Source organism: Myxine glutinosa, chromosome 5 (genome assembly GCF_964187855.1).
Source record: "Myxine glutinosa chromosome 5, kmMyxGlut1.1, whole genome shotgun sequence".
In the NCBI taxonomy this organism is placed as follows: domain Eukaryota; kingdom Metazoa; phylum Chordata; class Myxini; order Myxiniformes; family Myxinidae; genus Myxine; species Myxine glutinosa.
Window position 1 is genome coordinate 48,048,591 of NC_136265.1, and position 23,917 is coordinate 48,072,507.

The window sequence follows — 23,917 nt, forward strand, 5'->3', positions numbered from 1 at the left end:
TACCAAGTTTGATTCAAATCCATTCAGCTGTTCTTAAGTTTCAAAATTTTACCTGGACACGACCTCTGACCTTTGGTGCCGAAATCTAATGAGTTAATCTTGTCATCATAATATATACTTGTAACTTGGCCTTGTGCTTCAGCCTCGTGGAACAAGGAAATATTGTTGAGCTTTAGATTTCACAGAATCCAGTAGAAAGAGAGATCCAATACTGGGGTTCTTGCCCATAGGCAAGAGCAGTACTCCATTGAACTATGGCCAAAGGCCTTGAAGGTTGTGAGTAGCTCTGATTTTTATGCCTACGCTGACGAAGTCACCGAGGAATTTGTATTTGCGGGTTGTCCCTCTGGCTGTCCGTCCATACATTAGTGATAGTCTTTTGTTTAAGTAATGACAGCTGACTTTGATGGGCAGCTTTGAAATATGGTCAACCCAGGAGAGGCGATGGCTGATGCTGAAGCCCAGAAGTCTAAGAGACTTGACCTTTTCCAGTGGCTGACCATGGAAATAAAGGTGGATTTGTTTGGCAATCGCTCCGCAGTGACAGTATGAGACTGTGAAATTCGTCAGGATTGAAAGACGTGTTCCATTTATCAGACAAGCATCGAATCAATACCAGATTGGGAGAGAGTGATGCAGCTACTGTCTCCCCGTCAGTGGCATGGGATGCTGTACGATAAAATGTGGAAGCATCTCCAAAGAGGAAGATCCAAAATGCCACAGTAAAATACCTTTATAAAGTGCACAAAGCTCTAAATTGTGAGAAAAACATGAGTTTGGGTTTGTTGTCCCAATACTGTGGGTAATATGTAGGTTATCATGAAAAGGAATTTGGAAATCTACTGGAACAACATACGTCAAATTCGTGGGATGGTCACAAATAAGAACGGATTTTTGCGTGTACTGTATAAAGGATGTCAACAGAGGAATTGGTTTGGTCATAACACAAGATGAATGAGTCATCACACAATGAGAGTCATCACACAGCTAATTGTGACAAAGTAAAACATTCCGCCAATAGAAAATGACAATGCCAATGCAACTGCTTTTTCTAATTACAGAGCCCACCTCTTGGCAACTCAGTGATTTTCCACATGAAATGTTAAATCTCCTGGTGCTGGTAAGTGTGCAGATGGTGGGTGAGGGGTGGGGGTAGAGCTGCTGATAAATATGACCAAAGCTCAAATCCTTGGAGACAATCGGAGGGGACAGGTAAACTTGTGCCTGGCAGCAGTACCGTGAAAAAAAAAAAACAATTTCGTAATTAAAGACAATGTGCATACATCAGAGAACCCATGCTAAGGAAGTTGTCTCTGTTTGGACATTTGTCAAAAAATGTGCAAGGTGAACACAACGCGTACAATTCGGGCAAAAACCAAGGTGGTCAAAATATGTCACGAAGAGACACATCATCGCTAAACTGTCTCGTCTGTTTAAATTCCTTCAGATTGGGGATCTTCAGACTTCAGAGGATGACAAGTAACATTCCTTTTAACCAGAAAAGACTGTACTGCTAGATCACCTGTTCTGTGAGGAATTTAGTGGTTTGACGTTTCATTTCCTGTGTTAGTTTCGCCGTTGTCTCCTAAGACCTTTGCAATTCACATAAAAGTTAAACAATATCCTTGGCCTGGATGATTTATGTGTACAAAGCTCCTCCACGAGTCTTAGCCAAAAAAGGTGTGACGCATAAGTCTTAGCCACAAAAGGCGTGACGCATGGGCCTTAGCCAAAAAAGGTGTGACACATAAGTCATAGCCACAAAAGGCTAAGACATTGTTTTTAAACATTATATGATCCTTAGCCCAAAAAGGTGTGACGCATGAGTCTTAGCCCAAAAAGGTGCTACACATGAGTCTTAACCCAAAAAGGTGCTACACATGTCTTAGCCCAAAAAGGTGCGACACATGAGTCTTAGCCACAAAAGGCGTGACATATGAGCCTCAGCCAAAAAAGGTGTGACGCATAAGTCTTAGGCACAAAAGGCTAAGACATTGTTTTGAAACATTATATGATCCTTAGCCCAAAAAGGTGTGACGCAAGAGTCTTAGCCCAAAAAGATGCTACACATGAGCCGAAGCCAAAAAAGATGTGATGCATGAGCATTAGCAAAAAAAGCGTGGCGCATGAGCCTGGGCCACAAAGGGCGTGACGCATGAGCCTGGCCACAAAGGCTGTGATGCATGAGCCTGGGCCACAAAGGGCGTGACGCATGAGCCTGGGCCACAAAGGGCGTGATGTATTTTGCAATGTCTTGAGTGGTCATCAAATAATGCCCTGTTTGACAAAGGTTGTAAACCTTTTATTATTATTATTATTTTTTGTATACTAAGTTGAGGATAGCATAAGAGCTAATACATAGAGAACATATAATAAGAAGGAAACATAACAACAGTGGAGAACAGGACATCGGGAGATCTGTGAAAGGGAGAGGGCTGGGGCGGAAAACACGGGATAAACAAGATGGCCACTACAGGGACTTTCAGGAAAGAAAACGGGATTTGAAGGAGGTGGGTTTGTGGTGGATTAACGGGGGTAAAAAAGATCAAGCTACAACGAGAATGACATTCGTCGATTATATTTAATTTTCAAAACCTACGAGTAGAACGGTATTAGGTAGAGCACGTCACTCCGCCGGGCTGAACAGTTTACCTTTTGTATTCGACCGATAGGCCGGATCTGTATCTGGACCAGAACCAAAATCTAATCAGCTTGGTTTTGTTACCTACTGTTACGTGCTCCTCCCCAAACCCCGGTCACGGTGTACCTCCGAGCCCCGAAATGAGTCACGGCAGAAAGATGTGCTATTATGTGTGCCAATGACCAATGGTGAAACCACACCAATCAATCGATACAAAACCCAAGTATTGTATTAAAATCGCACAATAATAACAACTCGTGCAAGTACAAGAAAACCTCAATTGCACAGCAAACACCATATAATTCCTATGATGGTACCACCAGTTTCTTAACTCAATAACTCACGGTACTCCACGTGAGCGAACTGGAACACCCCCAAAGTCACTGTCACGACACCAGGCCAAAGTCGATCCACACTCCGGTGATCACAAGAAAAAAGGTCGTACTGAGACCTGAACCCAGGACGGCTGACAGTCGACGCTGCAGAAGAGCCGCTGGGTGAGAGGTCCGGCCGATGTCAGTCAGGTAAAAGTTCACCCAAAAGGCGATTGGGACTTCACACCTTCTGTTCACCAGACATTGACGCTGACATGAACGAGCAGCAGTTCCCAAGCGGAGAACCGCGAAGAACCGCGAGTTTCCAAGTGAAATCGACGACACACACGGGAACCAGGCGAATGGCTGGTGCGAGGTGAAATGGCTGGTGCGAGGTGAAATGGCGGATGGGCCCGTAATGGAGGCGTACCTGCTCTCCAGCAATGATTCACTTTCGGAACCAACAGCAAAACCCGTCTCGCAGGTTTATTTGCCACAGCAATAACGACACTGTCACAGAAATCCCTTTCCCGGGGAAACCAATATGCGCTCGTGACCAATGTCCACCAGCGTCCGCTCGACACCTCGAAGCAGATAGGCCTTCCTTTCCCGATCTCACTCGATCCACTCCAGGCTCTTCTTCCTCCTCTTCCGGTTTCTCCCGATCCATTTCGTTTTTCTTTTGAAACACTAATTTTACCTTTGAAGACAGTTATCTCCATTTCACACCGAAACTGTAACAATAATAGTACATGAAACTAAAAATGTTTCAAGTGCATAACAACCACAAAGATGGAAGTGACGAATCCGTAATACCTACCCAACTCATTCATCAAGTTTAGTCCGAATCTGTGCACATTTTGAGATATCCAGCTCACAGACAGACAAATAAAAACAAACGGGGATGAAAACGATCAGTGGCGGAGGAAACGATCGTGCTTCGTGACACTGAGTTACATGAAACATCCTTCCATGTGAATGATTAGCTAACTAATTTAACTCTTTTTTTCCAGACAATACATTCTGTAAAATAAATAGTCTTGCACTTGGGGATTGCAACCACCTAATATTACTATTATGATCAGTCTTTTGGTCAGACCAGGTCAGGTCAGTCTTTTGGGACTGCCACTGGTAACATGTAAGCCAGTACTACCTGTCGCATGGTCTGGTTGTCGGCGGCTAAATCGACACCCCTCACTGGCTTTGCTTGTGGGGAAGGTCACTGTGCCACCCCACCAGGACCAAAAGGGTGGATGAGCTCCTGTAGGGAGCCAACGGCCATCCTGTAAGGAGATGGCGTCTCCTAAAAAACACCCATCCGGTTTGGACCGGTTCAAGTCATACCAAAGACTTTAAAAATGGTACGTGCTGCTTCCTTCTTTGAAAAGGATGGAGCACAGACAATCCCCATTGGTTGGAATTTATGGGGAGGAGGAAATTCCTCTTGAGGAAATGCCCCACTGAGCACTCTGCGAAAAGCGGCGCCATTGTTATGACGTCGCTGGTACTTAGAGTATTCCAGGAATTGATGTTAGTGACGGCACTTCCCCCAAGCTCAGTGGCTGTGTTCAGTGTTTGTCTCGTCAGTATGTCCTTGTGTGTGTGTGTTTGTGTGTGCGTCAGCTCTATTATGATCTGCCCAAGTATAAAAAAAGGTCAACGAGACTTCCAGTTCTTATCCCTTAAACTGTAAGATACTGCTAGATAATACACAGCCATTTGGAGGAGTTGTCATCTCAGCAGTAGGAGACCTGCTGCAGCTAAATCCTGCAGGGGATTTTCCTATTTACCTTATATCTAAGGGTGGTTATGACGCACTAGTAGGTACACTGTGGCTGCTTTTCAGACCATTCGAATTCAGAGAAATTGTACATCAAAAACGTGATCCCATAATTGGCTGGGATTCTCAATAGGGATGCAAGAACCACAGGATGTCAAAGAATTGGAGAGGCTCCAATATACATCAGGCGATGCTTTTCCATCTGACACCATACGCCTGTATATAACAAACGAGCAAGTTGCCAAGTACAACACTGAGAAAATGCAACAACTCACTGGTCAACAAATCACAATCAAACCAAAAGACTGAAGATTAAGGATTACATTTGAGAACATTTATCAGGATGAGGTGGTCTTCAATGATCCTCACCATTGCTATAGCTATAGGGGCTGCATAGGAAACAACAACAACAACAACATTGAATGGATCAGTTGGGACAATTGCACACTTTGATATGAACCCACAGAAAGCCCGAAATGAAAACATCTATTAAATACCTCCACCACCAAAGGTGGATGGAGGTTGTGTTTTCACCCCTGTCTGTCTTTTTGTCTGTGTGTGAACAAGATATCTCAAAAAGTTGTGGATGGATTCGGATGAAATTTGGCAGAGACGTAGCGTATGTGACAAGGACACAATGATTAAATTTTGGTGAAGATCTGGATTCGGATCCGGCTACTAGAATTTTCTAGGTGTTTCTTCACCATTGGCAGATAGGTCCAAAAACGATACGTAGCAGGATAATTATCTCAAAAAGTTATGGACGGATTTGGACGAAACTTGGTGGACCGGTTGGGTGTCTGACAAGGACTAATCGATTCGATTTTGGTGAAGATCTGAACGTGGATTCGGATATGATTTTTTTTTTTTTTTAAGTGATTCTTCACCATTGAGTGATTGGGCTAAACCCAACATATAGCAGGATATCTCAAGAAGTTATGGATGGATTTGGACGAAACTTGGTGGACAGGTTGGGTGGGTGACAAGGACAAACAGATTCGATTTTGGTGAAGATCTGAATATGGATTCAGATACGAGGGTTATTTAATTTTTTAAGTGATTCTTCACCATTGAGAGGTCGGATGAAAAGTAATATATAACACGATATTTGAAAAGTTATGGACGAGTTATGAGTAAACTTGGTGGACGAGTTGGTTAGGTGACAAGAACAAGCCGATTCGATTTAGGTTCTGGTCCGAATCCAGATCCGGCCTATCAGTGAGATACAAAACATAAAATGTTCAGCCTGGTGGAGGTTTGCGCTCTACCGAGTGCCATTCTAGTTTACAATTTGATTGTGATGACGCTGGCAGACAGACCAGACAGAAGAGTCCACCAATCTGACACAGAGTGTTCCTATTAAGACAGTCACTGTCAACTTTTTATAAGTGAAAGTCATCCGTTCCATCAGAAAAGTCCATGTATCCAGGCATTGTGGCATTTGGTATGACTGTTAGTGGGGTGGCATAGCAACAATACTGACAACAATTGCGCATTTTTTGATAAAAAGCTCCAAATTTTACACACAGGTAGACAAATACATTATGAACAAATCTGGATATTGGCGCATCGCAGATTTGCCCCCTGCCGGCCGTGGCAGCCATTTTACAAAATGGCACCAGCAGTTTCAATAAGTTCACTGGTATGGTGAAATCTGAGCAACAGAAGGTGGAATTAAAGGCTGATTTACATATTGAAAAACATACACTTGCTTGAAACAGTCGATTGTGATGTTTATTGTTTAAATGACCTCATCGCCCATTGGTGGTGCCATCTCCTAATTCGTTCAGCCAAGAGCGAAGAGGAAGATCACCAGTGAGGTATATTTTTGCCTATCAGGGAGGTCATGTGTGAGGCCAAACTGTTACCATCAATAGAGCTACCTCCACCGACCAGCTGGGGCTGGTCCAAAACAGAAGGAGGTTAGTACCAAACCACACTACTTGTTTGTATTTCAAACAAACCAAATTGGTATCATCAGCAAGTTTATGTGCCATTGCGTAAATCAGCCTGTTAGACTGGGTCAAGTTTCTGTAAATGTGCTTATTTAAAGTGCTGAAGGCAAATCGTGTTAATTTAGGGCACACAATGTTTTTAGGGGTATTGAGGGGGTGCTGAACTCAAATCTGCCGTATGCCCAGCTCAAAAATGGCCGATAATGCCTCAAAATTGAGAAATCCATGATGGCCACCACCGCCGGGCTGAAATGTATTTATGTACATTTCTTTTTGACTAAACAAGGCAGAAACTTGAATGAAATGTGCTTTTGTAGGTTTTCATATATGGGGAATCCAATGCCATATTCAGTTTTGAAATAAAATGTGAATAAACTGCTTGAAACTCATATGTATTTCTAAAATAGTCGTTTTTAACGTTGAATAATTCGTCGACCAGTTAAGATCCACAAGCAGGTTGATCCTAGGTGTCCATGAATAATTTACTTACTTTGCAGGTTTTTTTCAGACATGTCCAATATGCTGTAATGGAATATTTGATGTGAACATCTTTGTATGTCATTGTAATTACTAACGATGGTATAATCAACTCTTTTTTATTGCAAGTCTGAATTGATCTACCGGTGACTGCAAAGATGGCTGAATGCACAGACCGTAGTCGAAAAAGACCAGCGTCACTGGAGCCACAGTTATGCCTCATATGCCAGAGAAAAAGAAGCAAAAGCTCATGACAGTCAGCAGTGATGGTTTCCAGTCAGTTGATTTCATTAGGCAACTCCGGTCGGAATTAAATAATGACAATTTCCGAGATGCAACCGATCGACTTACCGAAATACAGGGTCCGTCAGGGAGGTGTGACGATTTTCAGAAAACTCGTACACAGATATTTTTTGTCGAATTTCAATTTTTTTTTTTTTAAAGACTACATATATAATGCCATGTAATACACTGTAACAAAGACATTTTAAAAATGTAATTCATGTTTGAAAAATGACATCTAAATGGCGGCCGTTCTTGTCCAAGCATTCTTGCAGACGCGCGGAAAAGTTCCAGCATTTCTCAGCGCAGCAGCATCCCTCAGCAGTTCCAGCATTCTTTCTGCGAACGTAAACCGCCGTACGAAATCATTCTGCTGCAGTTCTTGAACCACCATGATTTTGTACGTGTGATTAATGAAGGTCCAAGTGCAAAATTCGACGAACTGATCCGTCTGACATCCGTAGGGCGCGAGCGTGCCGTACCGCTGACCGACGAGGGCTGGCCTCCACAGCTTGTCGAACCCTTTCGATGTTTTCCCGGGTCCTAACGGTTCGATCACCTCCCCGAGCTGCTCCCGGCCTCACAGATCCAGTTGTCCTGAAGTTTTTTACCCACTTCAATATTGTGTTTCAAGACGGAACGGTGCCACGCCGACCAACATTGAAGTGAGTACGAAATCTGCGCTGTGTAAGCACCACCGAACTACCCGTTTGAATAAACGTCTCGACAACAAAGACGCGATGTTCAATCGTCCACAGCTCCATGGCTACTGAAATGGCGCCTAACAACGAGTAACCAACAGCGCAGCAACAGCATGCGCTAGACCCCCCACTTGCATTGTTATACCCAATTCAAACATGAATTACATTTTTTAAATGTCTTTGTTACAGTGTATTAAATGGCATTATATATGTAGTCTTAAAAAATAAAAAAATTGAAATTCGACTAAAAATAACTGTGTACGAGTTTTCTGAAAATCGTCACACCTCCCAGCCGGACCCTGTACTTCGAGCGGACTCACCTCAACCGTTCTCATGGCATAAGGACTGCCGATCTAGTTGCATGAGTACATTTAGAATTGAAAGATTAAGGAAGGCTGGATTGAAAGAAATGAATGACCAAAGTTCGTCTGCATCCACACCAAATGCCCATCTGCAAAATGTTAGTCTACGGAGCAAAACACCTCAGATAGATTGGAAGCAGTGGATCTTTTGTCAACAAGATCAGAAAGAAGCACTTCATCTCATACAAGAAATGAAAGTCAGCAGCAGAATATTGGAAGCAGCGAAGTATAACCAATTCTTAAGAGTTCGACTAGCTTGTGTAAATGATCTCACAGCTGCAGATGGAAAATATCACACGAGTTGCATCGTCAAGTTCGAACGTAGGACAAAACGCCTAGCAAATAGGTCACTCCAGAGCACGGAGATGACGTCACTCCAGAGCACGGAAATGACGTCACTCCAGAGCACGGAAATGACGTCACTCCAGAGCACGGAAATGACGTCACTCCAGAGCACGGAAATGACGTTAGCGTGGCTTTGCCAAGAACTTGAACAATCAGCAGAGCAAGCTGATATCCTGTATCTAGTAAATGTGTGGGACAGGTACTGCACAATAGCTAGTGATGCTCAGATAGATATACCATCTTCATTTCTGAGTCGGAGGAACACTTTCAAGGACAAATTAGCTGACCGTCTTGAGGGCATATACGAAGTCGTTGTACTGCATGATCAGCCTCGAAATGAACCTCATACTGTATTGGTTCCATCCAAATTCCGGCATATTCCAACATCAGCAATGGTGAAAGACGGCACCACTGATATTAATAGATTCATTCTTTCATTCAAACATGAGGATCAGGATACGTCCCTGAACATGGTCCATGTGGCATTGCAGATCCGTGGTGACATGTTGTCACATCCCAAACCAAAAGGGATAGACATCAGCGAAGACAGAGCAATATACAGCATATCCGACAGCCTGTACATGTTCCTTAACCTGTTACTCGTAGGTGGTCAGCGTCTACTGGAGGATGATGAACTGGACGATGATAAGAACGAAGCCAGACGGCGGCTTAGAATCATAAGCATTGCTCAGGATCTTATGTACACAGCCAATGGAGACAAGTTCCTCACTCCGAAGCACATAGGAATGGCCAGTAGCCTTCACCAAGATACACGTTCGAAAGAGTTGGTGAACATGTTTCACCAGGCAGGTCATGTCATGAGTTACCGTGAGGTAATCAAACTTGACACTGCACTGACTAAGAAGGCATTGGAGACCACGGACGACGATGGTGCTGTTGTTCCCCAAAATCTAGTAAAGGGTCGCTTTGTCCATTTCTCGACGGACAACGTCGACATTAATGAGTGCACTCTGGACGGAAAAGGAACATTCCATGCCACTCAAGTGGCTACCTGGCAACACGGTCCACCTGAAGGTGATGTCCTCAATGGAATTGACATTTGCAAGACAGGAACATTCCACATCCCCGAGGCGATGACTGACATCATACCTGCACCAAACAGAGAAATTCATCCGTAAGATATATGGCGTGCCCGAGGTCGATACATGCAACAAAGCACGAGTCAAGTTGGTTTGTATCGGTCGTGCACAAGAGACTCTGCGACCAACCTCAGATGCAGCAAAGTTTCACATCATGCGTTCACACGATCAAGCAAGTGTCTGGAACCAAGCACACTCGCCATATCCTGATCTTCCTCCAGTGACCGAAATGGGATGGATGCACCTGAATGGTCAGTTAGTGCCAGGGCTACTCTCTCTGCCACCTATGCCGAAAGCTTGCAGGGAGATCACCTCATGTGATTGTACGAAGGGGTGCCTCAGCCAACGCTGCAGCTGCAGGAAAATTCACATGGAATCCATCGAGGCGTGCAACTGCAAGAAACTTGGCGACAACTGCCGGAACACTCATGACGACCGGGAATAAGTTCATGTGGGCACATCTACCTGTACACACAATGAAGGACTGTATATAACGCTTTGACAGCAGATATGATCAACTCATCCAATTCATGCACAATTAAGTAAAAATTCTTGCCATTGCGGTCATGTTACAAATACATAAATTGCTTGTCAAATGTTGGTTTACGTCGAAGCGCGTCAGTGTTATTTCAGGTACCTTACTTTGCTTCGCCAAAATGGGAATTGCATCCCGAATATGTTTCCTGCCAACATTTAAATCATCTGTAGTGTGCCTCTGGGCTTAAATGGGCGGTCTGTGTTCCTGGTGTGGAGGGAGAGGGATGGGGCTTGTGGATCTTATCTGGTCGACGAATTATTCAACGTTGAAAACAACCATTTTAGAAATAAATATGAGTTTCAAGCAGTTTATTCACATTTTATTTCAAAACTGAATATGGCATTGCATTTCCCATATATGAAAACCTACAAAAGCACATTTCATTCAAGTTTCTACCTTGTTTAGTCAAAAAGATATGTACATAAATACATTTCAGCCCGGTGGTGGTGGCCATCTTGGATTTCTCAATTTTGAGGCATTATCGGCAATTTTTGAGCTGGGCAGGGGCGGATCCAGGGGGGGTGCAGGGGGTGCGCACCCCCCCCCCCCCCCACCCCCTTCGATCCAGGATGAGGGTCTAGGTGGTGCGAATCTGCTGAACTGTTGGACCAGGGAAGAACACAAGGAACTGCAGAAACTTCCAAGAACGCACGAAATGCCGTTTCTGACGATCAATTTTTTTTAAATTTCCTGGGGGAGGACCCCCAGACCCCCTTTTATCCCCCCCCCCCCCAGCACTATAGTTTCATGCACCACTCCCCCCCCCCCCCCCCAGTCTTGAAATTCCTGGATCCGCCCCTGCTGGGCATACAGCAGATTTGAGTTCAGCACCCCTCAATACCCCTAAAAACATTGTGTGCCCTAAATGAACACGATTTGCCTTCGGGATTAAGATTTATTGAAAATTGACCCAGTCTATTTCGTTTCACACTTTGATCCTCAGATTTCTGCATATTATTTAGCTTATTGAAATTGCTGGTGGCCATTTTGTAAAATGGCTGCCACGAAACTGTCAGAAGTCGAATCTGTGATTCTCCAATATCTGGATTTTTTCGTAATATATTTATCTACCTGTGGGCCAAATTTTGTGCTTTTAACAGAAAATGCACAAAAAATGCACAATAGGTTTGCTATGCCGCCCCACTTGTGAGCCACCCACCCTATAAGCTATGCCGCCTGTAGTGACCAATATAGTTTTTGTTTTTTTAAGTGTACAACACTTAAAACATCAATCTAAAGGACTGCAGAGGTCAAACATACGACAACGCCAGTAACACGTCTGCCACTTATTCTGGTGTGCAAGCTTGGGTAATTGCAGTAAACGAGAAAGCAGTGTACATCCCAGGCATGAGCAACTCACTTAACTTTTGTGGTGTTTCTGCTGTAGAGTTTTGCACTGATGCAATCACATTTTTGGGATTTGGCCAAAAAATGTACATGTGTTCTAGTCAGGATCAACATATCGCTGGGGTCTCTTGCGAGATTTGCGGAATGAGAAGACGTCTGAAGACGGTAAGAGAAAACTTCTCCCGAAGAGTCTCTGTGACAAAAAGTAGTCAGCTCGAGCGTAGCACTTTTCAGTTTATCGTGCAATAACAAAAGCTACAAATCTGTGCTTAAGGCCCTCAATGCAGAAGAGCGACACACTAGCAGAAACAACTAGCAGAAAATAGCAGAAACGTGTGACGCATGATAGCTTCACGACAACATCTTGGAATAGTATCCTTTAAAGGATAAACAAAACAAGACAACTTCTGCAAATCTGAAACAATGGACTTCAGCACAGCCTTGACACTTCTGAAGTCACTATCCGAGTTTGTGGAGGCACAACGGAACAACTTTGAGCAATACCTGGAATCTGCGATGTCTTTAAGTTCGACAGCTAACTTTCGGTTGGAGCGGCAGCGCCATCAAAAGCGTATTGCTAACGATTTTTTTTTTTTTTTTTTTGTATATAAGATCGACGCTCATGTAAGAGCTAACGTTGATCACAAAAAGACAAACTGACATAAAACATATGATAAAGGGAGCGGGAGAACAGGATGGAGAGCAGGGACATTGGGAGATCTGTGGGAGGTAGAGGGCTTGGGGGGCGGTGGCATGGGAGGGGGGGGGGGGTGGGAGAGGGAGAGGTATAAAAAAACAAAAAACAAAAAACACATGGACACTGCTAGGATTTCCAGGAAAGAAGTCGGTATTTCAAAAAAGTGCATCTGAGACGATAGTGAAGAACCTGCTGTTGTGCTGACTGGTGAAGAGAAGTTCAAAAGTTGAATCGTTCCACATCAAGTTGACTCACACGTCAGCCATCTTAACGTTAGAGTCCATGCATATTCACAAATAAACAGCCGTTTCTGTTTTTTCTAAACGAGTGACTTGACATTTCCGCTGTTAAATACTCTCAGAAGTTTAAAATTCTAATCAGATGACGCAAACGAAGATGTCTTTGAAGAATGGGCACAGTGGCACTCACTTGTAAAGCAGCTTGCCTCCGAGCTGTCATCACAAGCTCACCTATGCCACTGCAAATGATGACCATAGTGAACGTACATAATTTTCAAACAGCATTTTCAAATGTCTCCCTTGCACGATGGATATGCCTGATGCTACCAGTCAGAAACTGCAGTGGTCAAAGGTCTTTTTCATATTTCAGAAAAGATAAAATGGACTTTGCATGTTGCAAAGGTACAGGAAAGACTGCTCAGCATTGAATCTGAGATGGTAAAGTCTGTAGATTTCTCCAGTTCTAAAAGTTTTGCTGCAGATTTTTTTTTTTGAAAGTTTTGAACATTTTGAAATGAACGTTTTGCTGCAGCAAAGGCTCGCTGAAACCTCTTTGCGGCCATTTTTCCTTTTTAATGTGAAGGCTTCCTTTTTAGTGGGATCAGCAAATGGCAGGCTGTTTTTATCCACTGTTTCTTTCATATTTTTTCATTTTTTATTTATTTTACATACACTTGTGAAATATCCTTCTGCCCTCGGGCTACCATTGCTGGTACCAAATAGTGGCAGCCACTTCCATCTGCAACTTAAACTCGTAAATATTGTAAATAAGACTTGTATACAGCTGTGTCTGTGTCGATGTGTTAAAGACTATGTCTGTGTCGATTTCCTGTCTTTTGCAATTGTTCCGCAAATGGGGTCCTCCAAATTTGTTTGGTGCCACGCCCACAAAAGTTTAATCCGGCCATACCTACAGTGTGATACTGCATTGCAACATCGTCTCGGTTCTTTGTTTAAGTGAAACTGATGTGAAAGATGCAACAAATAAGCATGACTTAGCAGACTTTACGATTACTAGCAGAGTACCCGCCCGATGAGTGATGTTGTTCCAAGCATGCAACACGTTCTTCTGCAACGTACCTTCATTGGGCAGTGTAAAGGCAACTGACAGCTGCCTCAATAGCTCCCCAAAAAACACCCATGTTATGTGCATGAAGCAAACATTTGTCTCCTGCTTATAATTCAAAACACCTCACTGCACGAAAAAACGTGCGAAAAGAAATACTGTACTGTAGAGGGTGGGGACTTGTAATACCCTCTCCCACCTGGAGGTGGTGCTACACAATACACATTTACATAGAGAAGTGGCATCCCACCACCCTTCCTTCCCCCCCCAACCCCCCGCGTTATAGGGTGACGAATGTCAGCGACCCCAAGTCCTATCCCCAACCCGCCAGTCGGAGGCCCGCAAGCTGGTCGAGCGGTTTTTGGAAGCTTGAACTTTTGGTTTAGTGCAAGGAGTTTAAACTGCCACACTGGAGGTCAGGGGAGCTTGCAACCCGATCCGAAAAAGGTCAATCAAACAAAATGAAATACAATCAATTTACTTCAAATAATGCAAAACGATACAATAATCAAATCATAAAAGTACAAGTATGACAGACTTAGGCTAGTTAAAAATTTTTTCCTGTTTATCATCACTTTTTTTCAAAAAAGTGGGTAGGGAGGGAGGGGGTTTTTTTGGGGGGTTTTTTTCAGAGTGAAATTTTAATGGATTATTCAACGCACGATATGTTTTTTTCTTAAATATACTTGATCGGACATATATGATGAAGCATGTTATGATTTCTAAACTAGTAAACCTTCGTTTGTACGCACTGATACGATTCAAATAAAGAAAATAAAGAAACCTATGTCACATTGAGTTCTGTTTACTTTTAATATTTGCTGATACATATAACAATGGGAGACCAAAACTTCGGATTTTAAGAATAATGTCCGGTTGCCATACATGTATCTATCAGCAGCTATTGCCATAGCATTCATACATATTTGACTAGAATTCCTTGCCACGAAATATCACTTCATGGTACCGGTACATGCATATTGTGCAGTTTGGCAGACATGGAAGAGGACATTAACCACATCAAAAGGATGTCTGGTTCGCATTTATACATCTATCTATCAGCAGCTACTGCTATTATAGCACTCATAGATGTATCTATCAGCAGCTACTGCTATTATAGCACTCATAGATGTATCTATCTATCAGCAGCTACTGCTATTATAGCACTCATAGATGTATCTATCAGCAGCTACTGCTATTATAGCACTCATAGATGTATCTATCTATCAGCAGCTACTGCTATTATAGCACTCATAGATTTATCTATCTATCAGCAGCTACTGCTATTATAGCACTCATAGATGTATCTATCTATCAGCAGCCACTGCTATTATAGCACTCATAGATGTATCTATCTATCAGCAGCTACTGACTAGAGTTCCACATTCGCGTTTATACATCTATCTATCAGCAGCTACTGCTATTATAGCACTCATACATGTTGAGTAGAGTTCAACACCAAGAGAATGTTGGTTGCCGTTTATTCATGTATCTATCATCACCTACTACTACATGTAGTGTAGCGCTCGTTTAATTTTTGACTAGAAATCCACAGCAATAATTATCACGTAAGGCTCTCCCGTTTGCCGATGATATTTGGCTTCTCCTTCAGAATACCAACTACTTCTTGAACATCCGAGTGGGCCTCTTCTCGGCAGTACGACTCTTCCTGCAGGTACTGCATATAGGATATGACTCATCTGTGGTACCTCAGCTCCTCAACACAGGGAACGGATTTTACTGAATTCGCGAGCGAAAAAAAAGTAGAAGATTTTTTAGGGGCGGACGACTTTTATGGGGCGGGCGGTGATGATAAACAGGAATTTTTTTTGAACCAGCCTTAATTAATTTATAATGACAGACTGAAACAATTAACACAGGCCACATACACCGATACGAAAGGCCGACACAACATCCACACACAACACTATCTAACCCAGGGAAGGGAAGGTAAGCAAAGTAATAAAATAATATTCGCAGGGAATTTAAATAAAATGTGATTTGAGGATGGGGATGGAATGGGGTTCAGGCCTGTTTGAAGAGCAGCTTCATCAACGTTCGTCAGAGCAGGCTTGGCGGGAACCAAGGTTCATTTCATCAACATTCTGCAATCCCTTTCTCCTTTCATCAACCTCCTTCATACAACACAGCAAATTCCTCAGCTCAGAAAGATCGTAGAGGTCGAGTCTCTCACACCAACAAGCTCACCGAAGCCGTTCACACCACGAGCAAGGATCGCGTTTTCACCACCCTGGCAAGAGCCGCTCTTCTTCTTCCTCTTTGTATCCTTTTCCCACACTTTCTTGCTTTAAAGAAACAGGGTTGAATCCTTCCCAAAGCTGTTTTTGTGCAACACCACGAACAGTCAAAATCACGTGGCGTAAAGGGAGTGGATATGGGGTAAACTTTAAGAAAAAGGAAAAATAAATACGAAAAGGTCCTATTTGGGGATCCACAGCTGAACTGGCACTTCTATGCAATACACCCTAAACAACACGACTCCAAAATGACTGACATTCCCACAAACGTAACAATATATATATATATATATATACAGTATATATATATATATATATATATATATATATATATATATATATATATATATATATATATATATATATATACATATATATATATATATATATATATATATATATATATATATACATATATATATATATATATATATATATATATATATATATATATATATATATATACATATATATATATATATATATATATATATATATACATATATATATATATACATATATATATATATATATATATATATATATATATATACACACTATATATACGTAACAATATATATATATATATATATACACACACACATACACGTTAGCGGACACACACACATAGCGGATCAAGGATCCGCTTCTCAAGACGTCTTAGTGCTCAAATTTGCCTCACTGTCATCCCAAAACATGGAACGAGTGTTGAGAGGGGATTTCAAGAATGAGGCAACTGAGCAACAAGTGCTTCATTTTTCTTGGTGACCTCCACCTGGAGCAAGTCATACCAGAACCTATACCCACTAACTTGGTTGGACACTTGATCACGTATATGTTTCTCATTCATGCAGAATTTTATCTTCAGGATCCTACCCAGTACATTGCACTGACCGTCAGCGAGTGTGGATCTCAACAAGAGCAGGATATTGAGATTTATGTTATTATTAGTCTCACGAAAACATTTACAAGGATACTAATATTCATATTATGCAGCTGTTACAATAAGTGGCCTAGCCTTAGATAATGTCCTACCATGGTAGCGTATAACATTATAGTGGGCAACTGCTTAGTGTGGATCTCAAAAAGGAACAGAATATTAATAAGTATATAATCAATCTCATAAAAACACAAAAAATGCCACACTACAATATTCATATTCTCTAATTATCACACTATTGTACAGCATCAATAAGTGTCATTGACTAAAACAATGTTTGACCATGATAGTATGTTATAGTGGACAATCACATAATGCAAGAATGGATTGTCATATTACCTCATCTATTACCATATTCCTGTTACCTAACAATAACTCATACAGTGTTGATCCAAAGTAACTATTTAACATAGAACAAAAGCAACGAGAACGACACTCGGTAGAGAGCACACCTCCGCCAGACTGAACCGTTTACGTGTTGTATCTCACTGATCGGCCATATCTGGATGCGGACATGAACCAAAATCGAATCGGCTTGTTCTTGTCACTTACCCAACTCATCCGCCTCGTTTTGTCAAAAGTCGTCCACAACATTTTGAAATATCGTGTGTATATATATATATATATATATATATATATATATATATATATATATATATTGTTGCGGATCTTCGAAGCCCATTCCCATTACAAAGGGGAGATTAAGCCCCTTTTTCTCCTTGGGTCTTCGAAACCGCGAGACCGAGTCGCCACTTCCGGGCAAACGTGGAAAAGGGTTTCGGGACAATTTCACACGTACCTTGAGTACCCACGCCGCAGTGGATGCGGGGATCGAGTCTCGCACGAACCACACGTAATGGAGTATGCCCGAGCGGAATGCATACCACGTGACTCATGCTGTTACTTTTCTATAGGAACCCGATTAGAGTGATCTAACTCGTACCATGCGAGGTCAATGATGGAAAAGACAAACCGGTCGAATCAGAAGGAAGAACAGGGTTTATTTACACTATTCACAGGAATTGGTAGAAGGAAAGGGACACAGGGCAGAACTTAGTCATTCTTACTAACCCAGACAATGGGCCCACTTACACACACGGGGAGATTGAAGAAGAATGTTCGTGTGCCGAACGCACCTGCTTCGGTCGCTCCAGGAACAGCTCACCCGGCGCGGCCCTCTGGCGGTCACAGCACATATCCCGGCGAAGCAGGCAGGAGGAAATCCTCACGGCGCGTATCAGGCAAAGGCAGGCAGGAGGGAAATCACGCGTCTGTGGCCCGGCATGGGTCTCCCTTTACAGCGCGCGATTAATACTGCGCGGAGCGTGAGGAGCAGGGAAAGTTCGTGTACAACGGGGTAATTCAGTTCATCGATATGACTCAATACTGACGCGCGTTCCCAACTCGTCTGTACTCATCGGTGTCTCCTCCGCTCATCTCAACTCATCTCATCTGAGGCGGGGGGCTCTGAGCAGGGTTATATGGCCCTCCCCAGCCCAACTCGAATGTTCCAAACCCCGCCTCTTACCGCAGTGGTAAGTCACTCCCCTCGAGCCCTGATTGGCGGCTCGTGCTTACCGATGGCTCCTCCTCCGCCTTCCTTCGGCCTCGGTCGACTTGTTCAGGCCTGCCGCATGGTATTTCGGTGCCAATACCAAACCAAAGCGCCATAAGGACACCTAATTTTCACTGGCCTACTCAACGCAAAACTAACACTGGAAAGGACTACGCTTACATTTACTAAGAAATAACTGAATTTAAGCGAGGCTACATGTTGTCGTGTAACTAACTAAGAGGGGAAATTAACCTTTATTACAAAACCGCAACAATATATATATATATATATATATATATATACATACACACACACTACTCACAATAAGTTCGGGATATTGGCAGGTTCTTCGGTGTGGTTGTTTTTGTGTATTAATTATGTTGAAAAAACTTGTTGGTCCTAATTCTATGGTTATTAATGAGTGTGAATAAACACAGCATTCTTGATTTCAATACCCTCACCCTAACCCGTATAAAAAAAAAAAACTCACTCCCATAATATCCCTAACTTATTGTGAGTAGTGTATATCGTTTTTGGCCTTATCACTCAATGGTGAAGAATCACTGAAATTTATTTTTTAAATCTTGGATTCGGATATTCACCAAAATTGAATCTATTCATCATTGAAACCTTTGGCAATGACACCCACCAAGTTTAGTCCGAATCACCCCATAACTTTCTGAGATATCGTGCTAGATAATGGGTTTAGCCCTATCACTCAATGGTGAAGAATCACTTTAAAAGTCTCTGATCCAGATCCAGATTAGAATCTTCACCAAAATCTGAACATTTCATCCTTTTCACATACCCAATCTCTCCGCCAAATTTCGGCTGAATCCTTCCACAAACTTTTGAGACATCTTCTTAAAATAAAAAATAAAAAAACAAGGAAACAAGGAGACCCCCAAAAAAGTTGCCATGGATACATCAAATTGGACATTTAATTAAGATTAAAATTGACGATCTTAATCAAAGCTCGGGTCAATCTGATTAAAATTCATTCTTTTTCAGATGAAAATTGACATTAGAAGTTTGACCTCGAGTTGACCTTTGACATTTTGACCTCAAAATACTTGGTTTCTCATTTCAGTGATGCACAATGTAATTTTTTTCAATGTCCAGTTTAATCGGATGAAAAATGATGATTTTTTAGATTAAAATTGATGAGTTTAGAAGTTTGACCTTGAGTTGACCTTTACCTTTTGACCTCAGAAATAGTTGGTTTCCCAATTTAGTGACTCAATATACAAATGATATGTATAATGAGGTAAAGATGAACTGATTCGATTTTTGGGGTGAGACGTCAGAGGTCATGTTAAGTAAAAATCCTATTATCGCGATAACTTGTGAACCAGTAATGGGATTTTGACCAAAGTTGGTACAAGTATGTAATGTGACGCAAAGATTAACTGATTTGAATTTGGGGTCAAGAGGTCAAAGATCAAAGTCTTTAATAGGTTTATAACTTCAGAATAGCGGAAGGGATCTAAATCAAACTTGGTGCAGGTGTGTATAATGAGGTAAAGATGAACCAATTCCATTTTGGGATCACAAGTTCATAGGTCCGAGGTAATGTTAAGTTTAAAAAATCCTGTTACAGCAATAACTTGTGAACCAGTGATGGGATTTTGACGAAACTTGGTACAAGTGTATATTATGATGAAAAGATGAACTGATTAGATTTTTGCGTCAGAGGTCATGTCAGGTACAAAATTTGATACTTGAGAACAGCTCAAGGGATTTAAATCAAACTTGGTACAATATTGTATAATAATGTAATAATGTGGGTGGAGGCATATCGGTCGACGTCGCGACATCGAAGAGTGCCATTCTCGTTTTCTTTTATTTTTGTTCCATTTCTGCTTCTTCTCCAGTTTTCCATCCAACTTATGTGATTGAGAGTTTGTGGCCCTATATCTATCCTGTTCACCTCAACCGACCCCTCCTTCCCTTTGTCCCACGATTCCTTATTTGCCTTACTCCTCGAAGTTAGCTCGATTTTGTCACTTTACCCTGCTGCAAAGCCTTGTGTTGGCCTAAGGGTTAAGATAGCTGAATTAATATCTTAGGGTCTTGAGTTTGAGCCCCTGTCGAGCCGTTAGATAACACCAGGTGGGCTGAGGCAGCCTGTCATCCTTTCAAGGTCACCAAAAATGAGCACGAGCTTATTGGAAACAGGGGCACTGCATTAGGGGCACATGCATGCTCCTATCAATGATGCAACCAGCAGCCACAGGGTGCGTAATTAGGTTACCTGAGCTTTCCACCCTGTCCCCACCTCTCACCCCCAACATGCGTACGTAACAAACAGATGGTCCCAAAGGATGAATGATCCCATCAAGTATGCACATTTCGTTTACCATATATATTTTAATTCACCTATCTTTCCGTACAATCACAAAATCATGTTGTACAGTCTTACAATTAATTTTATCAGCGAGGTCTGTCTGCAAATGGCTGTCTACAAATGTCACAATGTCTGTCCGCAGGTTCTACCCCTGTTAGTTCACTCCAGATCTACTTTTCTAATATACCGACTTCTTTCCTGGAAGTCCTAGCTGCAGACAAGTTTTAAAAACTTTTGTCCTGTTTTTTTTTTACCTCTCCCACCCCCACTCCCCTTCCCACGCCTCCCCCCCCCAAGCCCTCTACCTCCCAGAGATCTCCCGATGTACCTGCTCTCAAATGTTGTACTTGTGTGCTTCCCCCTCTCTCCCCATCTTGTCTCCCGCTCCCTTTATTTCGTCTTATGTGTCCGTTTTGTTTTTTGTCATTAATGTTAGCTCTTACACGAGCCTCGATCTTGTATCCATATATATAGAGATAGAGATATATATATATCAGCCGAAAACAGCAACTTACTCATCCCTGCACAACTGCCTTGAATTATTCTTCAAATAACAATGTGCTCCGAGATGCAGCAACTTGATTGGTCCAGTCCAGTAGCAAAAAGTGCTGAAGGAAGGCTTCTCCAAAATGAGCGACACCTTTGAATGGCAGAGGGTGGTCCACCTAGAGTCCTACCATGCGCATAAGCATGGTCCAAATGAGCGTTCAATCCAAATGGACTGAGGGTCTCGCAACAATGTGGACCCCACAACTGTCACGTTGATCACGAAGAAGCCCACGCAGCGGGAAGGACATGACAATTCGCAGCCGAGATCTTAGCATGAAAGCTCAGGCAGTGGGCATGTCCATGCCCATGGAGACAAATACATGGCTGCTTGCTCGGTAATTGGCATCCCATCACATGCTCGTGCCACAAAAGAGGACGTGTTGAGAATGATAACTGGGAACGTGATAATGGTGACATTAATATCATTACTATCATTATGACGATGTGCACGGCCATCATTTTTCAAGAATAATGTTTTCAAGACTTATTATCACTTTAAAATAGAATTACGATGAATAATAGTCAAGGTCAAGTTTTGCACACACTCTTCGCAGAGCGCGCGGTGTTTCATGACGAGTCGTTAATGCTACCGGCTGCGAACGAATCCTGGACAGGTCGCCACTCGGTCACAGCAGGTGTTGTAGGTTAAGGCAAGAATTGGCAATTTTTGCCAGTTTGCCGACAAATAATGGGCAACTTTTGCAAAAATCAATGGGGGATCTTTATTATCCACCAGAAAAGGCTGGTACGCCCAGCTTGGCATCCCTCCGAAGGATGACCCCGTGGAACACCATGGTGACGGATTATGTAGTTGGGTCAGGAATCAAACCCAGACTAGACAGCTCAAATATGAGGGCCCTATCTCTGAGCTACACTGGCAAATCAAATATGATGCCGAATCATTATTAATTATTTGATCTGACTTGCTTTGTCGTTCTTTTTTGTTCTTTTTTTTGTTGTATACAAGATCGAGGCTCGTGAAAGAGCTAACATTAATCACACAAAAAGTCAAACAGACACATAAAACATATAATAAAGGCATATAAGATCAAAATGAAGCAAGATGGACAAACCCAAACCGGACGGAGGCAAGCAATTTTTTTTTTTTTTTTTTTTAAGAACCAAATCAACGGCCTACCTTTTATGAAATGTTTGCTTGGATTTCTATCATCCACAATGAAGATGGGAGGACCAGCCTAACCGAAGGACGTTGATCTTCATAATGCAATTTCCAGCCTGTGCAGCACAAAGACGAGTTTTGTCTGAAGGTCCATTCATTCAGGAATCAGTGCTTGACGAAACAATGCACAATTCTGGAATTGTTGAAAATGAAGTTTAAAATAAGGAACACCGAAATTTTTAAATAACCGTTTATAGCAAAAAATGTAAGATGGATTCCGTCTGCATATGGCCCGGGCTAGCCGCTATGCTCATTGGAGCCAACATGAGTCAGGACCAATGGCTCCGATGAGAGGAAACCAGCCTGGACCATATTCAGGTGGGATATCATATCTCTGTTCCAAAATCACCCACTTTTTTCCTAAGGGCCATTTTGCCTCAGCCATGCTTCCTTGTTCTTGGGCCTGATAGGCCTGATCTTGACCAAAATCGAATCGGTTTGTTCTTGTCACCTACCCACTCATCTACCAAGCTTTATCAAAATCTGTCCTCAACCTTTTGAGATAATATGACACACATCATTTTTGGTCCCATTTTTCAATTGTAAAGACGAGCAACGGTACCCGCCCTATGGGCGGAGCTTCAATTGGGAGGCCCAAATGAAAAGGCAAAATATCAGAAATTGAAGGCTTTTTTATTTTAAACGATTTATATAAACATCCGTTAAATCATATCACATGCAAATCATCAAAATCTAAACAGTATTTGTAGAATTTCAATAAAAGCCACATCACTGTTCATATCGGTAAATATTATTCCATTGTGTTCGGAAAAACTGGAAAATGGGAAAAATTGGAAATTGGGAAAATTGGAAAAACAATCTAGCCTATTTTACTCCAAGGGGTCCCAGGATTACCCACCCACAATTTCGTTGCGATCGGTTCAGCCGTTTTTGCGGTACCTGGGAACAGACAGACAGACAGACAGACGTTTGGTGAATTATAGTAAGATTCTTGAATAATTCTCAATGGAGAATAATTACGTACCTTAAATTTTCATATCCGGATCCGGATGTGAATCTTCACCAAAATGTAATCAATTCGTCCTTGTAACACACCCAAAATGGCCACCAACTTTCGTTCGAATCCGTACATAACTTTTTGGGATGACGATGACAGTGTGATTCATTGCTTTCGACGAATCTCAATCTCGTGCTCCCAAGCAGGCAAACACATAGTCAACCAAACAAACATACAAACAATAAGGTGTCAGGCAGTAGCATGACAAGTGTTGACGAAAATTGAG